The 24167-nt window shown below is 44.7% G+C and overlaps 1 long non-coding RNA gene across 3 annotated transcripts in view; it reads right to left on the reverse strand.

The window, feature by feature from the left end:
* Positions 1-23689, reverse strand: part of LOC308462776 — a 40352-nt gene extending 16663 nt beyond the window's left edge. The window contains exons 1-2 of one of the 3 annotated variants that reach the window (XR_013979342.1): positions 23525-23689; positions 14119-14311 (exon numbers count right to left, since the gene is read on the reverse strand). This is a non-coding gene — a long non-coding RNA (uncharacterized lncRNA). Of the gene's footprint in view, positions 1-13951; positions 14312-16379; positions 16499-23524 lie in introns of those variants that run through there. The other 2 variants (XR_013979343.1, XR_013979344.1) reach the window with 2 other exon arrangements.
* Positions 23690-24167: the final 478 nt, after the last annotated feature.

A 24167-nucleotide genomic window follows, 5' to 3' on the forward strand; every position in this document is an offset into this window, starting at 1 on the left:
TTATTAAATAGGACATCCCTATTTTCGTTGGAGAAATGTTGGAGGGTATACAAACCACATCTGTTGTTGGTACATTTTCTGTCAAACACACACACAGAGAGAGAGAAAGAGAGAGATATGAAACCACTTCCTGACCTGGGCAGAATCTGCCTTGCACCATCACTTCAAAAGTAATCTCTGCTGTCCCTAGAAAACCTCCCATTAATCCACATCAACCCTAAGGCTGCAGAGGAGTCATTTCCTCCCGGCACGCAGCACTGGGTTTCGCAACACGCCGGCCATTTGGCAGGAGGCTCCCAAAGCCACGAAAGGAAGAAAATTAGCCGTGTCAGCATCTTCTCTGCCTGCGGAGTGGAACCCGGTCCCCTTTCCCTTGCCAGAAAGCCGTTGTTAAAAACCTGCGTGAAAGCCTGGAGGAAAGTAATTCTCGCCAGCTGTTCCTCTGCCTGAAGCCAGCCGCATTGAGCAGAGCTAGCTGGAGCATGCAGCAAGCAATGCAGCGCTGTGCTGAAGGCAGAGCAGAATATATGTGGCCTGTGGTATATTGGACAGATGTCTCTAAGCCAGACACGTTACAAGGGAGGGGCTACGGGTGAAGTCAGAGGCCAAGGCCACATTCATCCCATCCATCTAAAGCACTATGACGCCCTTTTAAACAGCCATGGCTTCTTCTCCCAGAGAATTCTGGGAGCTGCAATTTGTTAAGGGAGCTGAAGGTTGTTAGGAGGTCCCAATTCCCTTCACAGAGCTATAACAGACCCACCAGTGTTCCTATTTTCCAGGGACAGTCCTGGATTTACAGAAGCCGTCCCAGTTTCTGATTTGATCCCAGAATGTCCTACGTTTCCTTAGGACGTCCCCAAGCCGAGGAGATAAGTAACTAGGCAACCTTTAGGAGACACCTGAAGACAACCTTGTATAGGGAAGGTTTAATGTTTAATGTTTTATTATATTTTCATATGTGTTGCAATCCGTCCAGAGTGGCTGGGGAAACCCAGTCAGATGGGCAGGGTATAAATGATAAAATTACACTGGTCAACAACAAATTTGTTGTCTGCATTTTTTCAGTTGATTTAGGACGAATCTGATGCGCTGAATCAAAAAATCACATTGGTTTTGCTCAATCAGGTCAAGTTTTTGAGCTATGGCCGCATGTCTTTTTTTACGTTTTTGTTCACATGTACTCTTGTGTGGAGCATTTTAGAAGAAGTTGGTGGGGGTAAAATGCCATGTCAAATAATTGTTTTGATTGGAAATGATTATTTTAATGACAAGAAGTATTCAGGTCCGATAGTTCTGGGTGGTTATGTCGAAAAGGGATCAGTTTGAAGTCATAAAACCTCGAAATCTTCCATAAATTGGTGCGGCAAAGCATAAAGTTGGGGGATCAAAACTAAGTTAATGGGGCAGCCGCCCCACGAAGTATCCTGATCTTCAATCAGCACGTCGTCCTGTAGCTCATTGTGATGAAATTCCAGTGCCTATCTTCGGAGAACTTCCTGACATTAGTGACGAAGATGCCTCCAGTGTTGAAAGACATGAAGAAGAAGAAGTGGTTCTTGAAGATGATGCTCCACATCCATTTTCCCCAAAGGAGTTGAATGATCTAGTTCACGACCTCAGCTTGTCAAAGGACTCTGCCGAACTGTTGGCATCCAGATTGAAGGAAAAAAACCTCCTCTCTGACAGTGCTCGCATCAGCTTCTTCCTCAACAGGCATCAAGAGTACCTCCGTTTTTTCTCGGAAGAGAAGGACTTGGTGTACTGTGCAGATATTGCGCAGCTTCTGCTCAAGCTTGGAGTGCCACAGTACGAACCCAAAGATTGGAGACTGGTCATTGACAGCAGCAAGCAATCACTGAAATGTGGTCTGCTACACAACAGCAACCAGTTTGCCTCTATACCCCTGGCTCACTCGAGTACACTGAAGGAGAACTATGAAGCGGTGAAGTATGTGCTGGAGAAAATTGGTTATGATCAGCATAAGTGGTTTATTTGTGTTGACCTGAAGATGGTGAACTTTTTGTTGGGACAACAGTCTGGCTTCACCAAGTACCCATGTTTTATGTGCATGTGGGATAGTAGGGACCGTGCTCAGCATTACACGAAGAAGGACTGGCCTGTGTGGGAGGAATTGGTGCCTTGCAAAGAAAGGAACGTCATCAACGACCCTCTGGTGGACAGAGACAGAATACTCTTCCCACCCTGCACATCAAGCTCGGCTTAATCAAGCAGTTCACCAAGGCTCTGGACAAGGATGGTGACTGCTTCACTTACTTGTGCCAGGCTTTTCCAGGATTGACCATGGAGAAGTTGAAAGCTGGCATCTTTGACGGTCCTCAGATCCGTCAGCTCATCAGAGATCCAGAGTTCAGAAACTCAATGAACGAAGTGGAACTGGAAGCGTGGAAGGCATTTGTTCTGGTAGTGAAGAACTTTCTTGGCAACAATAAGGCCAGAAACTATGCAGAACTTGTCAACAACATGCTGACTGCTTTCAGAAACCTGGGCTGCAACATGAGTGTCAAGATGCACTACCTATTTTCACATATGGACTGGTTTCCTGAGAACCTGGGTTCAATGAGTGACGAGCAGGGGGAGAGATTCCATCAGGACATGAAAGAGATGGAGACCAGGTATCAGGGTCACTGGGACGCAGTCATGATGGCTGACTACTGTTGGACTCTGAAGAGAGACCTCCCTGCCGCTGAGCATTCCAGGAGTTCCAAGAAACGGAAGTTCAAGCCCTGAAGTTTGAAAAATGGTGAAGCAACATGCAATTTACATGTACTTACCTTTATCAATGCCCACCATTCAGTTTACAGTAAACCTGACCTGATGGAGAGAAACGGGTGCCATTTCCTGATTCAGCAGTGCAAAAATACCCTAAATCAGTTGTAGAAATCTAGACAACATTCAAAAAGTAAAAAATTGTTGCCCAGTGTTATCGTTGTTGTTATGGAATAGGATGTCCCTGTTTTCACTGGAGAAATCTTGGAGGGTATGCTACAAATGATTTAACACTCAATCCCTCTCCACAGGGAATTTAGCAGGACCCGGGCGCAACAGCACTCTCTCTACTTGGGGTTCCCAACAACAGGAATTCAGAGGTTATAGTGTCTCCCACTTGGGCTACTGCAATGCTCTCTACGTGGGGCTACCTTTGAAGGTGACCCGGAAACTAGAAATAATCCAGAATGCAGCAGCTAGACTTGTGACTGGGAGCAGCCACTGAGACCACACAGCACCAGTCTTGAAACACCTACAATGGCTCCCAGTACATTTCCGAGCACAATTCAAAGTGTTGGTGCTGACCTTTAAAGCCCTAAATGGCCTCGACCCAGTATACCGGAAGGAGCGTCTTCACCCCCATCGTTCAGCCCAGACATGGAGGTCCAGCTCCGAGGGCCTTCTGGCAGTTCCCTCATTGCGAGAAGCAAAGTTACAGGGAACCAGCAAGAGGGCATTCTCGGTAGTGGTGCCCGCCCTGTGGAATACCCTCCCATCAGACGTTTAGAAGACATCTGAAGGCAGCCCTGTTTAGGGAAGTTTTTTATGACTGATGTTTTAATGTATTTCTAGTCTTTTGTTGGAAGCTGCCCAGAGTGGCTGGGGAGACCCACCAAGATGGGCGGGGTATAAATTGTTGTTGTTGTTGTTGTTGTTGTTGTTGTTGTTGTTGTCATTGTTTTCATCATCATCTCCAATAGTGGAGGGAGAACATAGCCACTGAAGCCACTGATAGCCTTATCTTCCATTTCCAATGCTCTTTCAAAGCTAGCCAAGTGTAGGGTTGCCATATTTCAAGTTGTTGAGCTTTCTTTAGGAAAACCCCAAAATTTGTCTAAAAAGCTTTTTTTAAAAAAAAAAAACAACTGCCAAAACTCCCACGAATTTTCAATTGTCAAAACAGCACCTTTCAGAAATTCCCTCTGGATATCAATTCTGCCTTTCGAAGTCCTGGGGACTTCAAGTGGCTGGGCATCCCCACATCAGATAGGAATGGATTCTATAATTTAACTCTTTTTGGGTCTGTCTTGTCTTGAATCTTACAACAGCCCTACATTTTGATTCAGTGCAGAGAAAAACAGAAGACAACAAGGCCTCTCCCGCCTAAGTCTTCCTTCCTTATGCTTTGACCAGTGGATCTGGGATCTGTTTTTACTTGCTCTGCTTATCCACTTAATACACACACTAGAAAGAACAAGAGCATTTTGTAGTGTTATTAGGCACAGAGAGGATGAAGGCATATAGCTGTCATCTAAATATTTTCCATTGAACCCGTAATTAACTATTTTTAAGAGCTTGGCTGCACTACAAAGATAGAGAGCCAAAGAACGAAAGCATATTAAATTTCCTCTGCTATCAATCAGTAGTTCTCCCTCAAACACAAAGTGTCCCTTTGAGGCGATTCTTGTCTTATTGCTGTTTTGCTCAAAGGAGGTGGAGGCAAAAACAACAAAACAGACTCAGTGGCGTTGGGAGTCCTTTGCATTACATACCTTGAGAAAGCGCAACGTTTTTAGGAGTGCTAACGGAGCCATTTTGCTAATCCGTTCAGATAATTGAATTTAATTAATTTGTAGGTATTGTGGCTTACAACCCGTGCCAGAATTCACCTCTTATTTGGGTGCAGAAACAGCTTAATTAGCACCAGGAAACACACCATTCTGTTCTTAAATTAGAGATGTTATCGCAAATATCACTTTGGGATAATGTGTTTCTTTCCATCCCCATCTAAGCAAATTGCACTCCTAGATTATATTTATTGTGCCTCTGATAACTCAGGAGTTGCCCTTCAGGGTCCAAACCTATAAGAACATCAGTGCTCCAGATCATTATTGTCTCACTTCAACATTTTCCATATGCCATGGATTCATACAGAGCAAGCTGTTTGGAGTTGTATAAACTTCCTTTGGAACAAGGATGGCAAACCAAACCTTGCTGAGGTCATCAATGTTTTTTCTCTTTTCACCAGAAGAGTAGATGTTCAGAAGATATAACTTCACCGGGCTGAATTTCATTTGTTATACAGTTGTAGGAGACATGCTGGACATGGTGGTGGGATAGAATTGTGCTGTTGTTTAGTCGTGTCCAACTCTTCGTGACCCCATGGACCAGAGCACGCCAGGCCCTCCTGTCTTCCACTGCCTCCCGCAGTTTGGTCAAACTCATGCTGGTAGCTTCGAGAACACTATCCAACCATCTCGTCCTCTGTCGTCCCCTTCTCCTTGTGCCCTCCATCTTTCCCAACATCAGGGTTTTTTCCAGGGAGTCTTCTCTTCTCATGAGGTAGCCAACGTATTGGAGTCTCAGCTTCAGGATCTGTCCTTCCAGTGAGCACTCAGGGCTGATTTCCTTAAGAATGGATAGGTTTGATCTTCTTGCAGTCCATGGGACTCTCAAGAGTCTCCTCCAGCACCATAATTCAAAAGCATCAATTCTTTGGCAGTCAGCCTTCTTTATGGTCCAGCTCTCACTTCCATACATCACTATGGGGAAAACCATAGCTTTAACTATACGGACCTTTGTTGGCAAGGTGATGTCTCTGCTTTTTAAGATGCTGTCTAGGTTTGTCATTGCTTTTCTCCCAAGAAAACTTCTCTGAGTTATTCAAGCCCCTTCGCCATGGCAAGGCAGTGATCTATGAAGGGGGGATAGAATTGTAACCACCCCAAACTTAGGACTCTCCTTCTTCCTAATCCTCCTCTATAGGGTTTCCTAACCCTGTTGAACTGGCTGCATCTCATGTCATTTGACTTAGGGAAACAGAAAGAGGACTTAGTTATAACACCCCTATTCTTATGCCAAGAATTACTGCCCAGCATTCCCTGCCCCCTCCCTACCCCAATAAGGCAGTGCTCCATCTGCCATTTCCTGTATTCATTAACTGTGAAATAGCCAACTTCTGTACAGTTTTAAGAGCCAAGTGGGTCTTTGTTCATTACATTGGAAAAAGCACTATTGTCCTGCAAGCTGTTATCAGCCGTTCACAACAGCCCACTTTGGATGATTGCACTACGGTTTATTAATCTGAAATACAGTATGTATGAAACTTTTGCTCATGCACCGAACCCATTGGAGTATGCTGGGATTAATTTTCTTAAAATTATATGTGTGTGTGTATGGTTCACAAGATAAAACTGTGAATCCCTTAAATAACATTAGTTTTCCATTTTGTCCCAACAAGGAAACCATGGTTACTAACTTTTGAGAAGGCAATAATCTTAAACTAACTTCAAACCATGGCTTACTCTCCTGACTTGTTCTGGAATCCATGAGTTAATCATGGCTTGACCGTGTCTTGCAGTAAAGTGAGGAGTGAAGGGTGAGTAAAAATTTTCAAACTTTCCAAAGCAATATGAGAACTGAAACACAGTCTTCTTTTTGAATTTTGCAGTGGAGCTGTCCACCCAAGTAGTGTGTTAAAAAAAAATGCATCAGAATGCTAATGTCAGTGAATATAACTTTACAAAACTGTATTATATTAGGAGAAATTGCTTTGCAAAAATGTGCATATTAGGAGAAACTGCATAGGAAACTTGTGTATACTAGGAGAAGATGCTAGTGAATTTTCATAATGACTTTTGCAAAATTCGCAAACTGATGTGAAAATTTGGAGAGCTGGAATTTAAGATTGTAAAAATGAGGAGCAGAGAGAAATTGAAATGCACAGCTTCAGCCATCCCTACCCTTGGTCTCCAAAGTCCTAGTCTAAAATTGTAACACTGGCTGATTATAAAATCAATTACTATTTACCATCAATCATTCTTCGTATAGCTGCCTCTTAAAAATTCAAATCAGAAGCATCATCAGAAATCATTCTTTGCTCATGATCATGACAGAAGTCTTTCTTTGCTCATGATCATGACAGCCACAGAAATATTCCATAGAGGCAAAACATAGCATTCCAGTCCCAATGTTTTCTTTTCTTATTATTCAAAATTGCTACCACCACACATAATAAGATTCCAAGTTAATGAACTGAATACAGAGGCTGGAGTGTATGTACCAAACATTCTATGTCTGAAATATGTATATCCTGGTGGTGGTGGTGGGGAGACCTAATTTTTCCCCTAGTGGCACAGTGACCTAGACAAGTCTGGACCTGCCTGGTAGCCTCGACAACAGGAAGAGTGATGAATGGGTCAAGTCTCCCTTTTGCTCTGGCTGAGCAGCCTCTGCCATGGCACCATCCATCAGCGTGACACTTCAAGAAATTCTGCTCAGATTTATCGACAGGGCATTCTGCAGGCAGAAGGCAAAGGCATATATCCCCAAAGCTGAAAGAGGAGATAACCAGTAAGGAGCATTATGCCATTTACTTATCCGAGAAGCAAATTGACAAATTCTACTTGGCTCAGACAGCTAAGTTCGAAGTGTAAGATTGGAAATGTATGCTTCCGCTTTAGACAAACCACAGTTGATTGTGTCCTCTTGACCCTAATCTCTGGTTAATCTAAAGCAGGCTTCCTCAAACTCGGCCCTCCAGATGTTTTGAGACTACAATTCCCATCATCCCTGACCACTGGTCCTGCTAGCTAGGGATCATGGGAGTTGTAGGCCAAAAACATCTGGAGGGCCGAGTTTGTTGAAACTAACCAGCAACTTTATACACTATGGTTTGTATTTGGTTTGTTTCAACTAACCACGGTCAAGACTAGTCACAGTTTGCCTGGGTTTGGTCAACAGGGAAGGCTATGGCTGATGAAAAATGGAAGCACATGCTTTTGATCTTCCCACCACCTTTCTAGAAAAGGTAAGAAGTGTGGAGTGCACAAATCTAAGGCTCATTCTCATAACCGTAGTTTATCATTATGAGCCAACAGGTCATTTCCTGCTTGGACATCTCTTACCGATTTATTTGGACCTTAACATTTAAATACCTTTGGTCTTGAACAGTGTTCTAGAATGCATTCTAGAAGCTGGTGCTGGTCCTGGTGTAGAAAGCCCTATACAGCTTGTGATCAGGACAGCAGAAAGATTGTTTCATCCCTTCTGTACTATACAATGCCAAAGTAAGGCCTTTATGGTGGTGGCACCAACTCCCTCCCTTTTCGTATCAGAAAAGTGCCATTTCTATTGTATTCTTAGCATCACTGATTTTAAAAACACTTAACTAAAAAGGTACCCAAGATTAAGCAGGTATGTTTTTAAAAAATGTTTTAATACAAGGTACGCATCATCTTAAGAGAGGAGTTCTGCTTCTCTCAGAGGAGGACTATATTTTCTAGAATAAAACCTACTACTACATGTTTTCACAATCTAAAAACAAAGTGTGTTCAGAAATAGTTTTACCCAGATGCAAGTTTAATTGATAGTCCAATTTGATTGACTAAAACTCACATTATTATATTTTTATATTTTAAAAAATACTCTAATCAGATTGCAATCTTGCCAATAGTATAATTCCAGTGAACACAAAAACTAAATCAGTACTATCAGATACTGCAATACCTTCCAAAACAAATAAAAAGCCTAACCTTGAAAATAAAGTGTATCTGGAAACCTGAGGTACTGTATACAGCCCTCCTCACCATTAGAATAGACTCGTAGATTTGGAAGGGACCCTGAGGATCATCTAGTCCAACTCCCTGCAATGCAGGAATATGCAGGTGCCCTAGAAGGGAATCGAACCTGCGATCTTGGCATTTTCAGCACCAGACTCTAGCCAACTGAGCTATCCACAAGTGTCATGACCCATGACTCAGAGACCATATGATGTGCAATGGATTCAAAAGGAAGAGGAGCCTTTGACTCTGTCCTTTTGCCGGGGGGAGTGGGCGACGACTTTCAGGACTGTCTTCAGTCCCCTCCCAACCAGAGGACACAGCCTTGCCAGCTTCTGATAGTTAAACAGGGGGGAAACAATGCTGTCCAGAGTTGTAAAGACTGCGGAGAGAATAACTGGGTGCACTCTTCCCACCTTGGATCAAATCTATGCTTCCAGATGCTATAAGAAAGCTGCAGAGATAGCACAGGATAGTGTGCACCCCGGAAATGATCTCTTTCAGCTTCTGCCTTCTGGAAGAAGGTACAGGGTTATAAAGACTAGGACTAGCCGCCTGAGAAACAGTTTCTATCCAAACACGATTTTGGTTTTAAATGCAGTGTAAAGAGTCTCTTGGGATGCCAGTGGCGCTGTGGGTTAAACCACAGAGCCTAGGACTTGCCGATCAGAAGGTCGGCGGTTCGAATCCCTGCGCCAGGGTGACCTCCCGTTGTTCAGGCCCTGCTCCTGCCAACCTAGCAGTTCGAAAGCACGTCAAAGTGCAATTAGATAAATAGGTACCGCTCCGGCGGGAAGGTAAACAGTGTTTCTGTGCCCTCTCTGGTTCACCAGAAGCAGCTTAGTCATGCTGGCCACATGACCCGGAAGCTGTACGCCAGCTCCCTCGGCCAATAAAGTGAGATGAGCGCCGCAACCCCAGAGTCGGTCACGACTGGACCTAATGGTCAGGGGACCCTTTACCCTTTACCTAAGGAGTCTCTGTGGGAGTGGATTGTATTTTTAAAATGGGGTATCAGAGTTTTTAGGGGGCTAATCAGGTTGGGATAGCTAGGATAGCAGGCTTGTTGGTTTTGAATGTCTTATGTAGATTCCCTCCCCCCCAATTTTGTTATTCTGTATGGGACAATGACAATAAAGATTATCGTATCGTATCGTATCGTTAGTTATTTCATTATTGCACTGCTGCTGTTGATGATGAAAGAAACAAAAAGAGAATAGGTTCGGGGCTGGATTACCCAACTGGCAAACTAAGCATGTTCTTACGGCACCATAATGCAGGGGCACCACAGATTTAAATTTAACATTTGATATTTCACAAAAAAAGAAAGGATCAAAGCTCAGTTGGTAGAGCCTGATACACTTAACCACAGGGTCATAGGTTTGAGCCCCATGTTGGGCAAAAGATTCCTGCATTACAGGGAGTTGGACTAGATGATCCTTGTGGTCCCAACTCTACTATTCTATTCTATGACATCTATGACAACAGACTACCTTAACTACCTGTACACAAACTTCCCCCATCTTTCTGTTCCTATTTTATTGCTTATCCTCACCTAAACCAGGAACCATCCGACTAATGTAGATGGAAATGATGTGAGGAAATCAGATCTTGTTATAATAATAATAAATAATAATAATTTATTATTTTTACCGCACCCATCTGGCTGGGTTTCCCCAGCCACTCTGGGCGGCTTCCAACAAAACACTAAAATACAATAATCTTTTAAACATTAAAAGCTTCCCTAAACAGGGCTGCCTTTAGATGTCTTCTAAAAGCCTGGTAGTTATTTTTCTCTTTGACATCTGGTGGGAGGGTGTTCCACAGGGCGGGTGCCACTACCAAGAAGGCCCTCTGCCTGGTTCCCTGTAACTTGGCTTCTCGCAGCGAGGGAACCGCCAGAAGGCCTTCGGCGCTGGACATCAGTGTCCGGGCAGAACGGTTTATGGGTTAGAATTGTAAGATTTGTGGAACTGCAGTTGGGAGAGACCACAAGGATCATCTATTGTAGTCCAACCCCCTGCAATGGAGGAATATGCAACAGTCTCATATGGGGATTGAACCTGCAGCCTTGGTCTTATCAGCACCATGATTTATCCAACTGAGCTATCCGGGCCATGACGTAATAAATCTGTTTTGTTTTATTTCTCTTTTTATGGTTTAGTGTTGTTTTTATTTTGAATCACATAGGGAGGGCACCATCATTTTTCATTGCTTAGGGTATTCATCCAGCCCTAGGTACATGGGTCCTAGGCTGCATAGGGCTTTAAAGGTGCTGGTTTTGACCTTTAAACCCCTATACCACGTACCTACGGGACCGCCTCTCCTGGTATGCCCCGCGGAGGACCTTAAGGTCCACAAATGACAACACTTTGGAGGTCCCAAGCCACAAGGTGGTTAGATTGGTCTCAACTAGGGCCAGGGCCTTTTCAGTACTGGCCCCGACTTGGTGGAACGCTCTGTCACAAGAAACTAGGGCCCTGTGGGACTTAACATCTTTCCGCAGGGCCTGAAAGACAGACCTGTTCCGCCTGGCCTTTGGTTTGGACTCAGTCTGACCCTCCCCTTATGGTCTTGATATTTCAGCTACTTTTAAAATGAGGCTGCATTTTAAATTGCATTTTAACCTGTATTTTAAATTGTCCCCCCCCCATTATGTTTTTATTGTAATTTTACTGGTGTTAGCCACCCTGAGCCCAGCTCTGGCCAGGGAGGGCGGGGTATAAATAAAATATTATTATTATTATTATTATTATTATTATTATTATTATTATTACTATTATTAATATTATTATTTAAAACAGGTAGGTTAAAATATTCAGTCATCAGGAAAACCAAATGAAAAATAGCCCAGGTTAGGTAGACAATTTAGAGCATGATGTGCAGAGGGGAGGAAGGATCCTCATATAGGCCTTAAATCTAGTCTGTTCTAGAGCGCAGTGCTATGTTGTCTTTTATGGGCTGACCATATGGAAATCGAGCTTTTGCTGTGTCCCCCACAGCCGTTTTCCTAATCCTGCCTCCTGAACCATATAATTATACTCCATCACAAAACCCAGAGCTGAGTCTTGACAGGAACAATGATCACCTTACTTCCATTGTGGCCATTGGGGGGCATTTCTATAGGCAACCGAGAGGGAGGGGGGAACCACACAAGCCTTCTAGACTTCTGGGGTTGAGGAAGAGAGAGGGGCAAAAGCATTTTATCAGTCACGTCACATCCCCTGCCCAATTCTAAGACCAAAGAATTGCATGCATGCGCATATATATATATATATATATATATATATACACCAACCCTCCTCTCACAAGGACATGTTCACAAAGAGGCCATTCATGGGAACTGTGCTGAGGCGAATGCAGGGCACAAAGGTCAGAGGGCCCTGAACTTTGATCTATGGTTTCGAATTTGGCAGGCTTTGAGAAGGCTCCTGCTTCACTGGGTTTCCTTGATTAACCCAATAAGAATGGCCGGAGAAGGGTCTGTGATCTGCCTCGGATTAGCGGCCTAGACGGTGTTCTGCGAAGCTTAAAAATCTCATCAAGCAGCATAATGAGAAATCAGGGAGAGAAAGGGTGAATGGGGAAAAGGGAGGAGGGACTCAGCTTTGGGTTTTAATTATGCAGGCACAGATCTGAAATGGAAGAAGTTACCTGGGAAGTTGCATCTGCGGAACAATCAGGGCATTGTCTGCCTGGCAGAAGTGATTTCTATTATTATTTATTTTTTATTTTTAAAAAAACTTGGAAGAAACTAGAATTGGACAAAAGGTATTGATTTGATGGGTATGTCTCGCCCATTTCAAAAAGGCCATCTCTTCTCCCCGCAGGAACACTCTCTATTGTTGATTTACCATTTAAAAGAAAGAGAACGGCATCCCTAAACTTAGGAGGAGAGCTTAAAAGAAAAGAAGACTTAAATAGGACAAAATTCTGCTATTACTTATATTCATAACTGACCTGGAAGGAGCTTGAGCTGACATGCAGGCTTGTCCCCTCCCCCCTCCTGTTTTATTCTCACAGCAACCCTGTGAGGTAGGTGAGGCTGAGAGACTGTGAATGGCTCAAGGTCCCCCAGTGAGCTTCTTGGCTTCCTTCGGATATGAACCCATGTCCTAGTCCAACAGGGACGAGGGTGACGCTGTGGGTTAAACCACAGAGCCTAGGACTTGCCGATCAGAAGGTTGGCAGTTCGAATCCCAGCGACGGGGTGAGTTCCCATTGCTCGGTCCCTGCTCCTGCCAACTAGGAGTTTGAAAGCACAAAGTGCAAGTAGATAAATAGGTACCACTCCGGCGGGAAGGTAAATGGTGTTTCTGTGTGCTGTTCTGGTTCGCCAGAAGTGCTTTAGTCATGCTGGCCACATGACCCGGAAGCTGTACGCCGGCTCCCTCAGCCAATAAAGCAAGATGAGCGTCACAACCCGAGAGTCGGCCATGACTGGACCTAATGGTCAGGGGTCCCTTTACCTTTACCTTTACCTAGTCCAACACTCTAACCAGCACATTGGTTCAATTATTCAGAGGGATAAAATCATCACAATTCACATAGCCAGACCATGCCCTGAGTCCTGGCATGGCTGTCCTAGAGTGGCAAAATCTGTTAATTTTGGTTTCTCTCGTTTCCCCCCTTTCCCCCCATCTTAAGTTCAGTCGTCCACATTTGCATATCACTTTTAGGTGTTCCCCCTCCTCCAAAGTCCTCATGAAAATTCATTAGCATTTCAGTGCAACATTCTCCTCATATACACGTTGTTATAAAGCAATTTCATGCACACTTTACCCAAGTATATGCAGTTTTGCACTCATCACTTGCAAAAGTTCGGATTGCAAAATTTGGAGACGTGCGAATGTCTAAGCATACGATTGCATACTGTTTCAGAAAGTATGGATTAGGTATTGTATTGTAATTTTATCTTGTGAACCGCCCTGAGACCCACGGGTATAGGATAGTAAACAAATTTAATAAATACTAATGAATAAATGAATGAGTGAGTGAGAACTGAATCAAATTTCTCCCTCACTCCTGTCTGTCCCACTGTTGGAACTCAGAGTCTAGTTCATCCTCATAGTGTGTGTGTGTGTGTGTGTGTGTGTGTGTGTGTGAGATTTTTATTAAGCTTTCTATTTTACAATTTAAAATATTCATTAAAGAGCCTTAAAATGTCAATGACTTCCCTTCTTCTCTTTCAATGGTTCAATTTGCATATCATAAATCCCTGCATATTTTACATAAACTAAACCATTCAGTATTCCATTAATACATCCATCAAAACTTGTTTACACTGTTGAATTTATCTTAATACTGCCAGCGTTTTCATGGACCTAGTTCATTCTTGATCCATTCTTACCAGGGGAAGTCTGCCTTTCAATCCTAAAGTAAGCTGGCGCCAGCCATAAAGAGCAGCCACTTGGGTACTGCAAACCTAAGGCCACACCCACCTCATTCCTATGTTGACAACAGCCTCTGTAGCTTGGTACTACCTGTGACCAACACGTTAACCTTTCAGGGTCTCAGGGTCCTCCATATGGCTCTTCCTCAATCATTGGACACTTGCTAAGGTGGGACAATGGGGAAAGCTCTCCTCTGCACCTCCCACCAGATGTACCTCTGAGAATGCTATAGAATCAGCAGGCCGTCATCTGTGGACTGCGGTGACCTTGACAGTGTATGCAATCTCTCAGATAGCTGTTTAGGGCTTTGTAGACCAGATCTTGGCTCAGAAGATAATCCCCAGCCAGTGCAACTCCCTCTGTACTGTTATCACATGGCATGGTAGGAATGCAAGTGGTCCATTGGCTCTGTAATGGGGAGGAGAAAGTCCAAATGGAGCAAATGTTGGCTGTTGACCCATTTTCTTATTTTAAGCACAATACTTTTCGACAGTTCCTTAAGTGTATTTTTAACATTTTCTGCATATACAAATTAACTTAGTTTGCTCATTTATTCATCTACTTTAAATATATACTCTCATAAAACTGCAGGTTCTTAGAATAATCCTACCAATGTTCTTATCAGTTTACAGTTTATTTATAAATATTCAATAAATCATTTCCATTCTTTTATAAAAAGTTTGTTATCTTGATTTCTTATTTTTCAGTAAGTTTCGCCATTTCTGCATATTCCATAAGTTTTTGTATCCATTCTTCTTTTGCTGGGACTTCTTCTTCTTCCCATTTTTGGGCAAGTAACTTTCTTGCTGCTGCAGTCACATACATGAATAAATGTCTAGTCTGTCCCTATAATCCTCAGATTATAGTCTGTCCCTATAATCCTCAAAAGGCAAACTTCTGGGTTGTTGTTTTTTTACAAACATTATTTTAAACATCTTTTTCCAGTATGGTGTAGTGGTTAAGAGCGGTAGTCTCGTAATCTGGGGAACCGGGTTCGCGTCTCCGCTCCTCCACATGCAGCTGCTGGGTGACCTTGGGCCAGTCACACTTCTTTGAAGTCTCTCAGCCCCACTCACCTCACAGAGTGTTTGTTGTGGGGGAGGAAGGGAAAGGAGAATGTTAGCCGCTTTGAGATTCCTTAAAGGGAGTGAAAGGCGGGATATCAAATCCAAACTCTTCTTCTTCTTCAATTCATTATATATCATTTCCCAGTAAGCTTTAACATTGCTACAAGACTGCCACATGTGATAAAAAGAACCTTCTTTCTCTTTACATTTCCAACACTTATTTGATTTGGATTTAAACATTTTTGCCAATTCACTCGGTATTATGTACCATCGATACAACATTTTCATATAATTTTCTCTTAGTCCATACCATGCTGTAAATTTTATATCCACATTCCACATTATTAGCATTATAAATTTAATTAATTACTTGCCCTTCACCCAAGGTGCCAGGGCAGTGGCGTAGCGTGGATTGCCAGGAAATGGATGGAGTACGCATGTGCATTCAACTGCCTAACAGCATCCATGTTACCCAGGAAACTGCAGCTGCAGAGATAAGAAATTAAGAGTTGCTCTGTTGTCTGGAGAGGCCACTTCCTGGTTTGTATGGAGAAGCTGTTTTCAGCGGAACCCAGCAATGGAAGTATGCAGCTGTATTGAGGCAGCACCGGGTGTTGAAAATTTGTGCCCCCAATAGTTTTGCACCCAGGGCAGCAACCCTGTGCCCCACACTGTGTCAGCGTGAGTCACAGGAATAGAAAAGGCAGTATTAAGAACAGCTTAAACAAAATCAGTCATGGGAGTAGGGTGGGTCCTAAGGCCACTATTCAGATAGCCAACTGCAAGTACCATGTGTTTGTTATTGTGTCGTACTCTTCATTATACAAAAGGATAAAGGTAAAGGGACCCCTGACCATTAGGTCCAGTCGTGACCGACTCTGGGGTTGCAGCGTTCATCTCACTTTATTGGCCGAGGGAGCCGGCGTACAGCTTCCAGGTCATGTGGCCAGCATGACTAAGCCGCTTCTGGTGAACCAGAGCAGCGCATGGAAACGCTGTTTACCTTCCCGCTGGAGCGGTACCTCTTTATCTACTTGCACTTTGACGTGCTTTCAAAATGCTAGGTTGGCAGGAGCAGGGACCAAGCAATGGGAGCTCACCCCATCATGGGGATTCGAACCGCCGACCTTCTGATTGGCAAGCCCTAGGCTCTGTGGTTTAACCCACAGCGCCACCCACGTCCCTTATACAAAAGGATACTCAAGACCTTATAAAGAGGGATGGAGGGGGGGAGGGAGGAATTGGGAGCTGATGGATGGGAAAGAAAAGGACACATGGGGGGGTGGGAGGGAAATCTCTATGAAATCCCAGTCGCGAAAACACAGCCGCACAGTCAGCTTCTGTAGTAGTCCCATCCATCATCAGGCTAATCCCTTGGCTTCAGCCATCGATGATGGAAAGTATCTGACCTGTAAGACATTGCCCTGACTTCTCATGTATCAGCAAGGGGAAGGTTCCCAGGAAAGAGCCTGAAACTATTAAGGGGAAGAGCAGGGAAAGGTCTCTTGTAGGTGAACAGGGTAGCAACAGACAGCATTCATAGAATAGAATCATAGAATCATAGAATCATAGAGTTGGAAGAGACCACAAGGGCCATCGAGTCCAACCCCCTGCCAAGCAGGAAACAATTGTTCTCATCAAGATGGCCAGGGCTGAACAAAACAGGAAAAGGGGGTGGAGATGCCAAATACCTCTCAGTCTCCATGAGAGAAAAGGGTTTATATTTAAAAGTAACTATTATGATTCGTTGGAATTCACCCTGGAGGGCAGGAAATTCCCTGTGAGAAAAGGGGAATTTTCCAATTCCACAACACTAGGCCTGACTGTGATGACATCCCTGAAGTCAACTTGTTTTAGAGATCACTAGACAAGTCTAATTGGTTCTTGCTTGGAAAGAAGTCAAGAGCTTATAGCTCCAAGCATTTTATTTTATTTTTTTAGTCCTCTTGCTGAACACATTATACTTTTAAAGCACTATGATGCTGTTTTACATGGCTTCCCCTAAATATTCACGGGAACTGTAGTTTGTTATGGGTGCTGGGAATTGTTAGGGCTTCTCCATTCCTATCACAGTGCTACAGTTCCCAGGGTGACAACTGCCCGTGCAGAGCTTATCTGAGGTCCGGAGCAGGAATCTTGTTAGAATAAAGTTATAAACTAAAAAAAGCAGCCGGTATCTGGTGGGGGGCCCTGATCGGTTTAACCCTCTGAGGTCTGGGGCAACTGTACCCAGCTGCCCACCTCCTCTGGGAATTGCAACTCCATGAGCAGAATATGGGACATCTCACAGCTATCAGTTCACATCATTCTTTGGGAGGAAGCCATGACTGAAATAACCCTCAGAGAGCTGCAATTTTCAGGGTTCCTTGGGAGGAGGGGTTGGTTATTAATCCACTTTGGGAACTGCAGTTTTGTGAGAGCAGTAGGAATCTCCCAATGATTCTCAGCGCCCTTAAAAGGTAAAGGTAAAGGGACCCCTGACATGAGACACCACTGCACTATTGAGTCATGGTTTAAGTTCCTTATATTTACAAAGCCCCAACAACTTGGGTCCTGGTTATTTTAAAGGCAAAGGTAAAGGGACCCCTGACCGTTAGGTCCAGTCATGACCAACTCTGGGGTTGTGGCGCTCATCTCGCTTTATTGGCCGAGGGAGCCAGTGTACAGCTTCCGGGTCATGTGCCTAGCATGACTAAGCTGCTTCTGGTGAACCAGAGCAGCACACGGAAACGCCGTTTACCTTCCCACCGCAGCGGTACCTATTTATCTACTTGCACCTTGATGTGCTTTTGAACTGCTAGGTTGGCAGGAGCAGGGACTGAGCAACAGGAGCTCACCCCGTTACAGGGATTCGAACCGCCGACCTTCTGATCAGCAAGTCCTAGGCTCTGTGCTTTAACCCACAGCGCCACCTGCACCCCCCTCAGCGCCCTTAAGAAATGACAATTTCCAGGATTTGGGTCTGGGTGTGAACTGTGTGGTATGATGATGCTTGAACTGCATAGGGTCTTTATACAGTTCTCTGCTTTCCCTGATGAGCAAGAAAAGTAAAAGCATACAAGGATCCAATAGGCCTCAAGACATTTGCCTAATGATGCTTGAATGAATTTTCTGCTGGCTGTGTGCAACGAGAAGGTGGCTCAATACCAAAGTGGCGAGGAGGCCAGCGCAGTGCACATGCAATGGTGGAGTCAGTCCACTGCATCTGCCAGTGTGTTTGCACCACACCAACCTCTCCTCCATTAGCCCCTCCCCTTCTTATCAGTAAGCAGCAGGAACTCAGCTATAAGGAGGTCAGGTGAGTGATGCTGTCCCACCTTGCAGTCTGCTACTGACAACAAGGATACCATGGAGAGAGGAAAGCGTCTAGCAGGTGAGGTTTACAGGCCTTCTGTTGCATACATACAAAAGTTCATATGCAGGGATGATGTGTGCATAAAAATGCATATATTGTTGAAAATAACACATACAAACACATTATTATTATTATTATTATTATTATTATTATTATAGTGGGTGGAGCCGTGGTCTAAACCACTGAGCCTCTTGGGCTTGCCAATCAGAAGGTTGGCGGTTCGAATTCCCGCAAAGGAGTGAGCTCCCGTTGCTCTGTCCCAGCTCCTTCCAACCTAGCAATTTGAAAGCATACAAGCACGAGTAGATAAATAGGTACCGCTGTGGCAGGAAGGTAAACAGAGTTTCCATGCGCTCCAGCACTCACCATGGTTTCGTCATGCTGGACACATGACCCGGAAAAGCTGTCTGAGGACAAATGCTGGCCCCCTAGGCCTGAAAGCGGAGGTGAGTGCTGCACCCCATAGTCAAATTTGGCTGAACTTAACCATCCAGGGGTCCTTTACTACTACTACTACATCATCATCATCATCATCATCATCATCATTGGAAAATGCTTTTCCAAAATGTCTGTGTTAGGCAAAAAAGTATACAAAAAAGGGTATAATAGGATTAATTCACACTAAAATGTGAATGAATTTTCAGGATGACATTTTTTAAAAATTGCAAACTGATGTGGAAATGTGGAAAGCTGCATTTAAGATTGGAAGAAATGATAAAATGGTACAGAAACTGAAACTGACAGATTCACCTATCCCTAGTGGAGACCCCCTAGAATTCTTTGAAGATCACCAAAAGAGTCAAGATAATTTATGTCCAAATGCACGTGCAATTACAAGAACCTTCTTTTCCCCCAAGTACTTCCATTCAGAAGCTTCTCCCGACATTTCACGTTTCTCTTTGTTCTTGCAAAAGCTTTCTGCAGGCCAGTAGGTGTACTTTTATGAGCCGTCTTAGGAAGAAAAAAAGTGTTTAATGCCTGCCCTTTCACAATCCAGGCAGGAAGAGTAAGTTCATATTTCAGGTTAAGGCACAAAGGCCCACTGGAAGTCATTATTCCCTGGATGTGAAATAAGAGTGATCTAATCAGAGTAAGACTGTGGAGGAATGGAAATTAGCTGATGCATAAAACTACTTGTGGTTCTTGATGAGGCAATGACATCTAAAATACAGAGCATGGCTATGCCCACAATGTTCCGCCCAATTCAAATTCCATCTTGATTTCTAGTTTGGAACAAGGACAGAAAAAATGTAGTATAACCCTTCCCCCCCCAAAAAAATATAGAGGTAGGAATAGATAAGTGCATCAGGGTATTCCCATTCCATGCACATGTTTCGTGTCTCCAGTTATAAACCTGTTCTGTCCCGTTTTCTGTAGTTTTGCTTTTACATCGCTAGTGAGGTTAAATTCTCGAGAATAAGCTTTTCTCAAGAATATTCTCGATTAATGAGGTGTGTACATTTAAAGCAGCTTGTGCTGGTCCCGGGGGCTAACCGAGAGGCGAGGTCCGAGTCCAGTCTGAGGTCGAGGGTGCAAAATGAAGGGAGTCCGTAGAAGTTGAAGCTGGTTGCAGGGCAGGGCATCGGGTGAGGTCAGGAGCTCCGGCAGGGAAGCAGGTCAGGGATCAGGCTGGAACTGACAACCAACTATGTTGCTCCCACAACTTGGGACTGGGACTGGCTGGCTTTTATCTTCCCCAAGGCATAGGGTGGCCCTGATCCTCTGGTAACTCGCCTCTCCTGGCCTGGAGGCGAGCACTCCTCCTGCGGGAACTTAGTTCCCTCCGCCTCTCTGCCCTGAGCCTCTGCAGCTCAGGAGAGGCTGGAGGGTTACCGGACCCAGAGGCAACCTCAGCTTCCTCTGACGGGGCTGAGGGTGGAGCACCTGCAGGCAATGAGTCCTCCATCCCCTCAGGAGCCAGAGCAGACTCAGCTGGTGCCTGCACCTGAAGATCCAGCACAGGTGAGGACCCTTCAGGCTCACGCCCCAGCCCCGGCTCAGCTGGTTCTGGAGGTGGGGACTCCTGTGCAGGCTGGGATTCCTCAGGTTCAGCATCCGAATCTGATTCCCAGGCCATCACACAGCTGTGTAGACGACACAGAATTTATAGTTTGTAGAGAATATTCTCCGGAGAATTTTCCAGTAGAGAATATTCTCACCTCACTTCGCACAGACAAAAATCGCATTTAAGTTGTACATCTTTTTTGTACTCACTTCCCTTTAAAATATGTAAAATATGTAGGTGTTTTAGTCCTAAAACATGCGTTTTAGTCTTTTCTATGCATTTCCCCCCCAAAGTGTGCATATTGTACACATTTTTTTTGATCCCAAACAACACAACTGAATTTGTAGACGTGGACAATCTGCTTGTGTTCCAGACAATATATACGCCAGGGAAGTGCAAATGTGGTTAATTTGCTTTAAAATTATATCCTCCCACCCACATTCCTGCACATGGTACTGTTCAACCTCTAGCAAGTCACATGTAATATTGACATTTAAGGTGGGGTTTGGGGGTTAAAAGGTCACATGGATCCAAGTTTTGCCACTGCAATAGCAGGTAGCAGTCACTGGAAGATATCTTGTAATTTAACTCACCAAAACTGTTGCTCCTTGTAAAAAGGGAATGCCGCGAATAATTATTTCTCATTCCGTTACACTGACATACGAAGAGGAAGAGGGGGGAGGGTTTCTTCTTCTTTTTAAAAAATTAATTTTCAGCCCTGCTGATTACCTTACTCTCCACGGGTCACTTAAAGCTTGGGTTGATTAATCTACTGATGAATCTGATTAAACGGATTGAAGCTTGCAGCATTGATTTTAAGCAGAGTCGGGGAATGTATTTCAGGTTGAGGAATGCTGGAAACCTTTCAGGGGCCACATGCATGTGTTGGGTGGGGCCAGAAGCAAAAGTGGTCAGAGCAATGAATTTAAACTTTCCCTTTGTACAGCAGGATCATTTCTACACGCACACAAACATATCCCATACCCTCCAACATTTCTCTGATGAAAACAGGGATGTCCTATTCCATAACAATAATATTTTTATTTATACTCCACTCTTCTGTTTGGGTTGCCCCAGCCACTCTGAGGGCGGCTTCCAACATATATAAAAACATAATAAAACATTAAACATTTTAAAAACTTCCCTATACAGGGCTGCCTTCAGATGTCTTCTAAAGGTTGTATAGTTACTTGTCTCCTTAGCTCGCAGGTTGCATAACTCCATGCCCTCCAACATTTCTCCAATGAAAATAGGGACGTCCTAAGGAAAAGTGGGACATTCTGGGGTCAAATCAGAAACTGGGACAGCTTCTGTAAGTTCCAGAGTTTACCTGGAAAATAGGGACACTTGGAGGGTCTGACATACCCCTCCATTGTCCATAGGGATGCGGGTGGCGCTGTGGTCTAAACCACTGATCCTCTTGGGCTTACCGATCAGAAGATCAGTGGTTCGAATCACTGTGATGGAGTGAGCTCCCGTTGCTCTGTCCCAGCTCCTGCCAACCTAGCAGTTCGAAAGCACACCGGCACAAGTAGACAAATAGGTACCGCAGTTTCTTTGCGCTCTGGCTTCCATCACAGTGTTCCATTGCGCCAGAAGTGGTTTAGTCCTGCTGGCCACATGACCCAGAAAGCTGTCTGCAAACAAACGCCAGCTCCCTTGGCCTGAAAGCGAGATGAGCACCACAACACATAGTCGCCTTTGACTGAACTTAACCATCCAGGGGTCCTTTACCTTTACCCACTGTCCATTCAGGCAAGCAAGAAGCATTATCGGAATCCAGTGACATATTCCAGCCAGGTGAAGGATGGGATGTAAAACATTCACCTTCCTGGTGACTCAGGAAGGTGTGTGGCTTACAGAGGGACCTGAGAGCCAGATGGAGAGAGCTGAGAGCCACACTGGGCGCACTGGGCCCAAGGTTCCCCACCATAGCTGTCAACTTACAGATTTGAAAATAAGGGACCAGCAGCCTCGAAAATAAGGGATCAGCAGCCAAAAAAGGGGATTTTAGTCAGCCCGCTGAAATACGAAGTTAAAAGGGACCAGATAATTTGGGAGAGCAGCGCCAGTTTTTAGCCCTTTGTTACCAGAGGTTGCTGCTCAAGACACCAGCCGATGAAACACTGCAATTAAATAACTACAAGCAGCAACCACTTTACGTGCAAAACGAAGTCCAAGCTATGAAGATGCTGCTGCAGTTCTGTATCTTTTCTCTCGTGCTCCATCTGCAGCTCTCAGTTCCATCAGGCGGGGCAGGAGGAAGGGGGGGGAATAGCGCCCGAAGTAAACCCGCAGATCAGACCATCTATGCTAGTCTACCACTACAAATCTATGGGAGAAGCGCTTGCAGTCCTTCCCCCACTTTCCCCCTCTATGGTTAGCCCTTGGAACACCTGCCCGCGCCTCCGCCTCCACCTCCTCTCTCTGAACTGCTTTCTCTATGGTTGCCCTCGCTCTCCTCTCAAGGCTTCTCAGCAATTCATAGGCCACGCCAGGCTGCCCATCTCATCCGGGTCCTTCGGCAGCGCAGCCACAGTACGGCCTAGAGGGAGCGGCGGCGGCAGGCAAAGACGCTCAGTTCGGCGGCCGCAAGGAGGATGGCGGTGGAAGGGCCCGAGTCTCCCGCCAGTCCCGGCGGGGAGGGGCTCCCGGGGGCCGAGGCTGGTGAGAGGAGGCCGGAGGGGGAAGGGCCGGTCAGCCAAGCAACACAGTTGGAGCCTTCCTCCTCTCTGGCCGGCAGGGTGGGAGGGAGAGGAGCTGCTTCCTTTGAAACCCGGGAAATTTAAGGGACATCATCAATAAGGGACAGCAGCGGGACATGGTGCTGGTATAAGGGAGTTTCCCGCCAAATAAGGGACGGTTGACAGCTATGTTCCCCACCTCTGTCTTAATCAAACATTTCAGTAAGCCTTTTGTATACATGTGACTAATACAAAAAAATAATAATAGAGAGGGAGCAGATCCGAATAGGGAGCATATTGTACTTCTCAAACAAGTTAAGCTGGCAGCTTGGTAAATAGGAACTGTGAAGCAGTATCACAGCCTCTGCTTGGATTTTCTGGTTTATCGCTAACAAGCTGAGATTTCTGAAAACAAGCCTTTGTAGGCATAGCGGTGCCCTCCCTAAGTCCGCACGAATAAAAGGACTCATTCCAGACACATCTGTACTTAAATACATAGGATGCAAATACCTTATATAGTTAAGCAACCTAACAAACTGGCCCATTTGCCTCATGTTGGCTCCTTTAAATGCTCTTGCAGGAGACTCTGGTGTTGGAAAGACAAAGAGGAGAGACTAGTCAGGATTATATTTTTCAACAGGCAGCACAGTTGTAAGTAATCCTCTCTGCACCCACAGTCTTTCTTGGATTTTTCAGTCTAGAGGAATTGCCTATGACCAGCCAAGATGACACACAATGTGTGATTGTGATGTGCTTTTGCATGTTCTGCGTGTCTGCCTGGTCCTCATCACATCTTGCCAGCTGTCCCAGTGGGGCCCAGGCACCCCCAAAAGCTTGGTGGCTCCTGGTCTAACCACTGCATCACACTGTCTCAATCCATAACTAAAGGAATAGGTACTGCATATAGTAACCACTAGGTGGCTTCCTCTGCAAACATTGACGTACTGGCAGAATGTTTGCTTCAAAATTAAAATGCACATGCACTGCCTTCCTTTGATGCCATGGGTTTTAATGGTGCAGGAAAGCCTTAAAAACTCTTGAAGTGCTGCTCATAACTAAAGCAATGTGGGGTTGCCTTCCTCGATAAGCCTGAATAGACTATAACGGTACACCTGTTCAAAAATGGGAATTAAAAGGGCATATGTTGATTTCC

This window comes from Podarcis pityusensis, assembly GCF_964106645.2.
Source record: "Podarcis pityusensis genome assembly, chromosome: 14".
NCBI classification, from domain to species: domain Eukaryota; kingdom Metazoa; phylum Chordata; class Lepidosauria; order Squamata; family Lacertidae; genus Podarcis; species Podarcis pityusensis.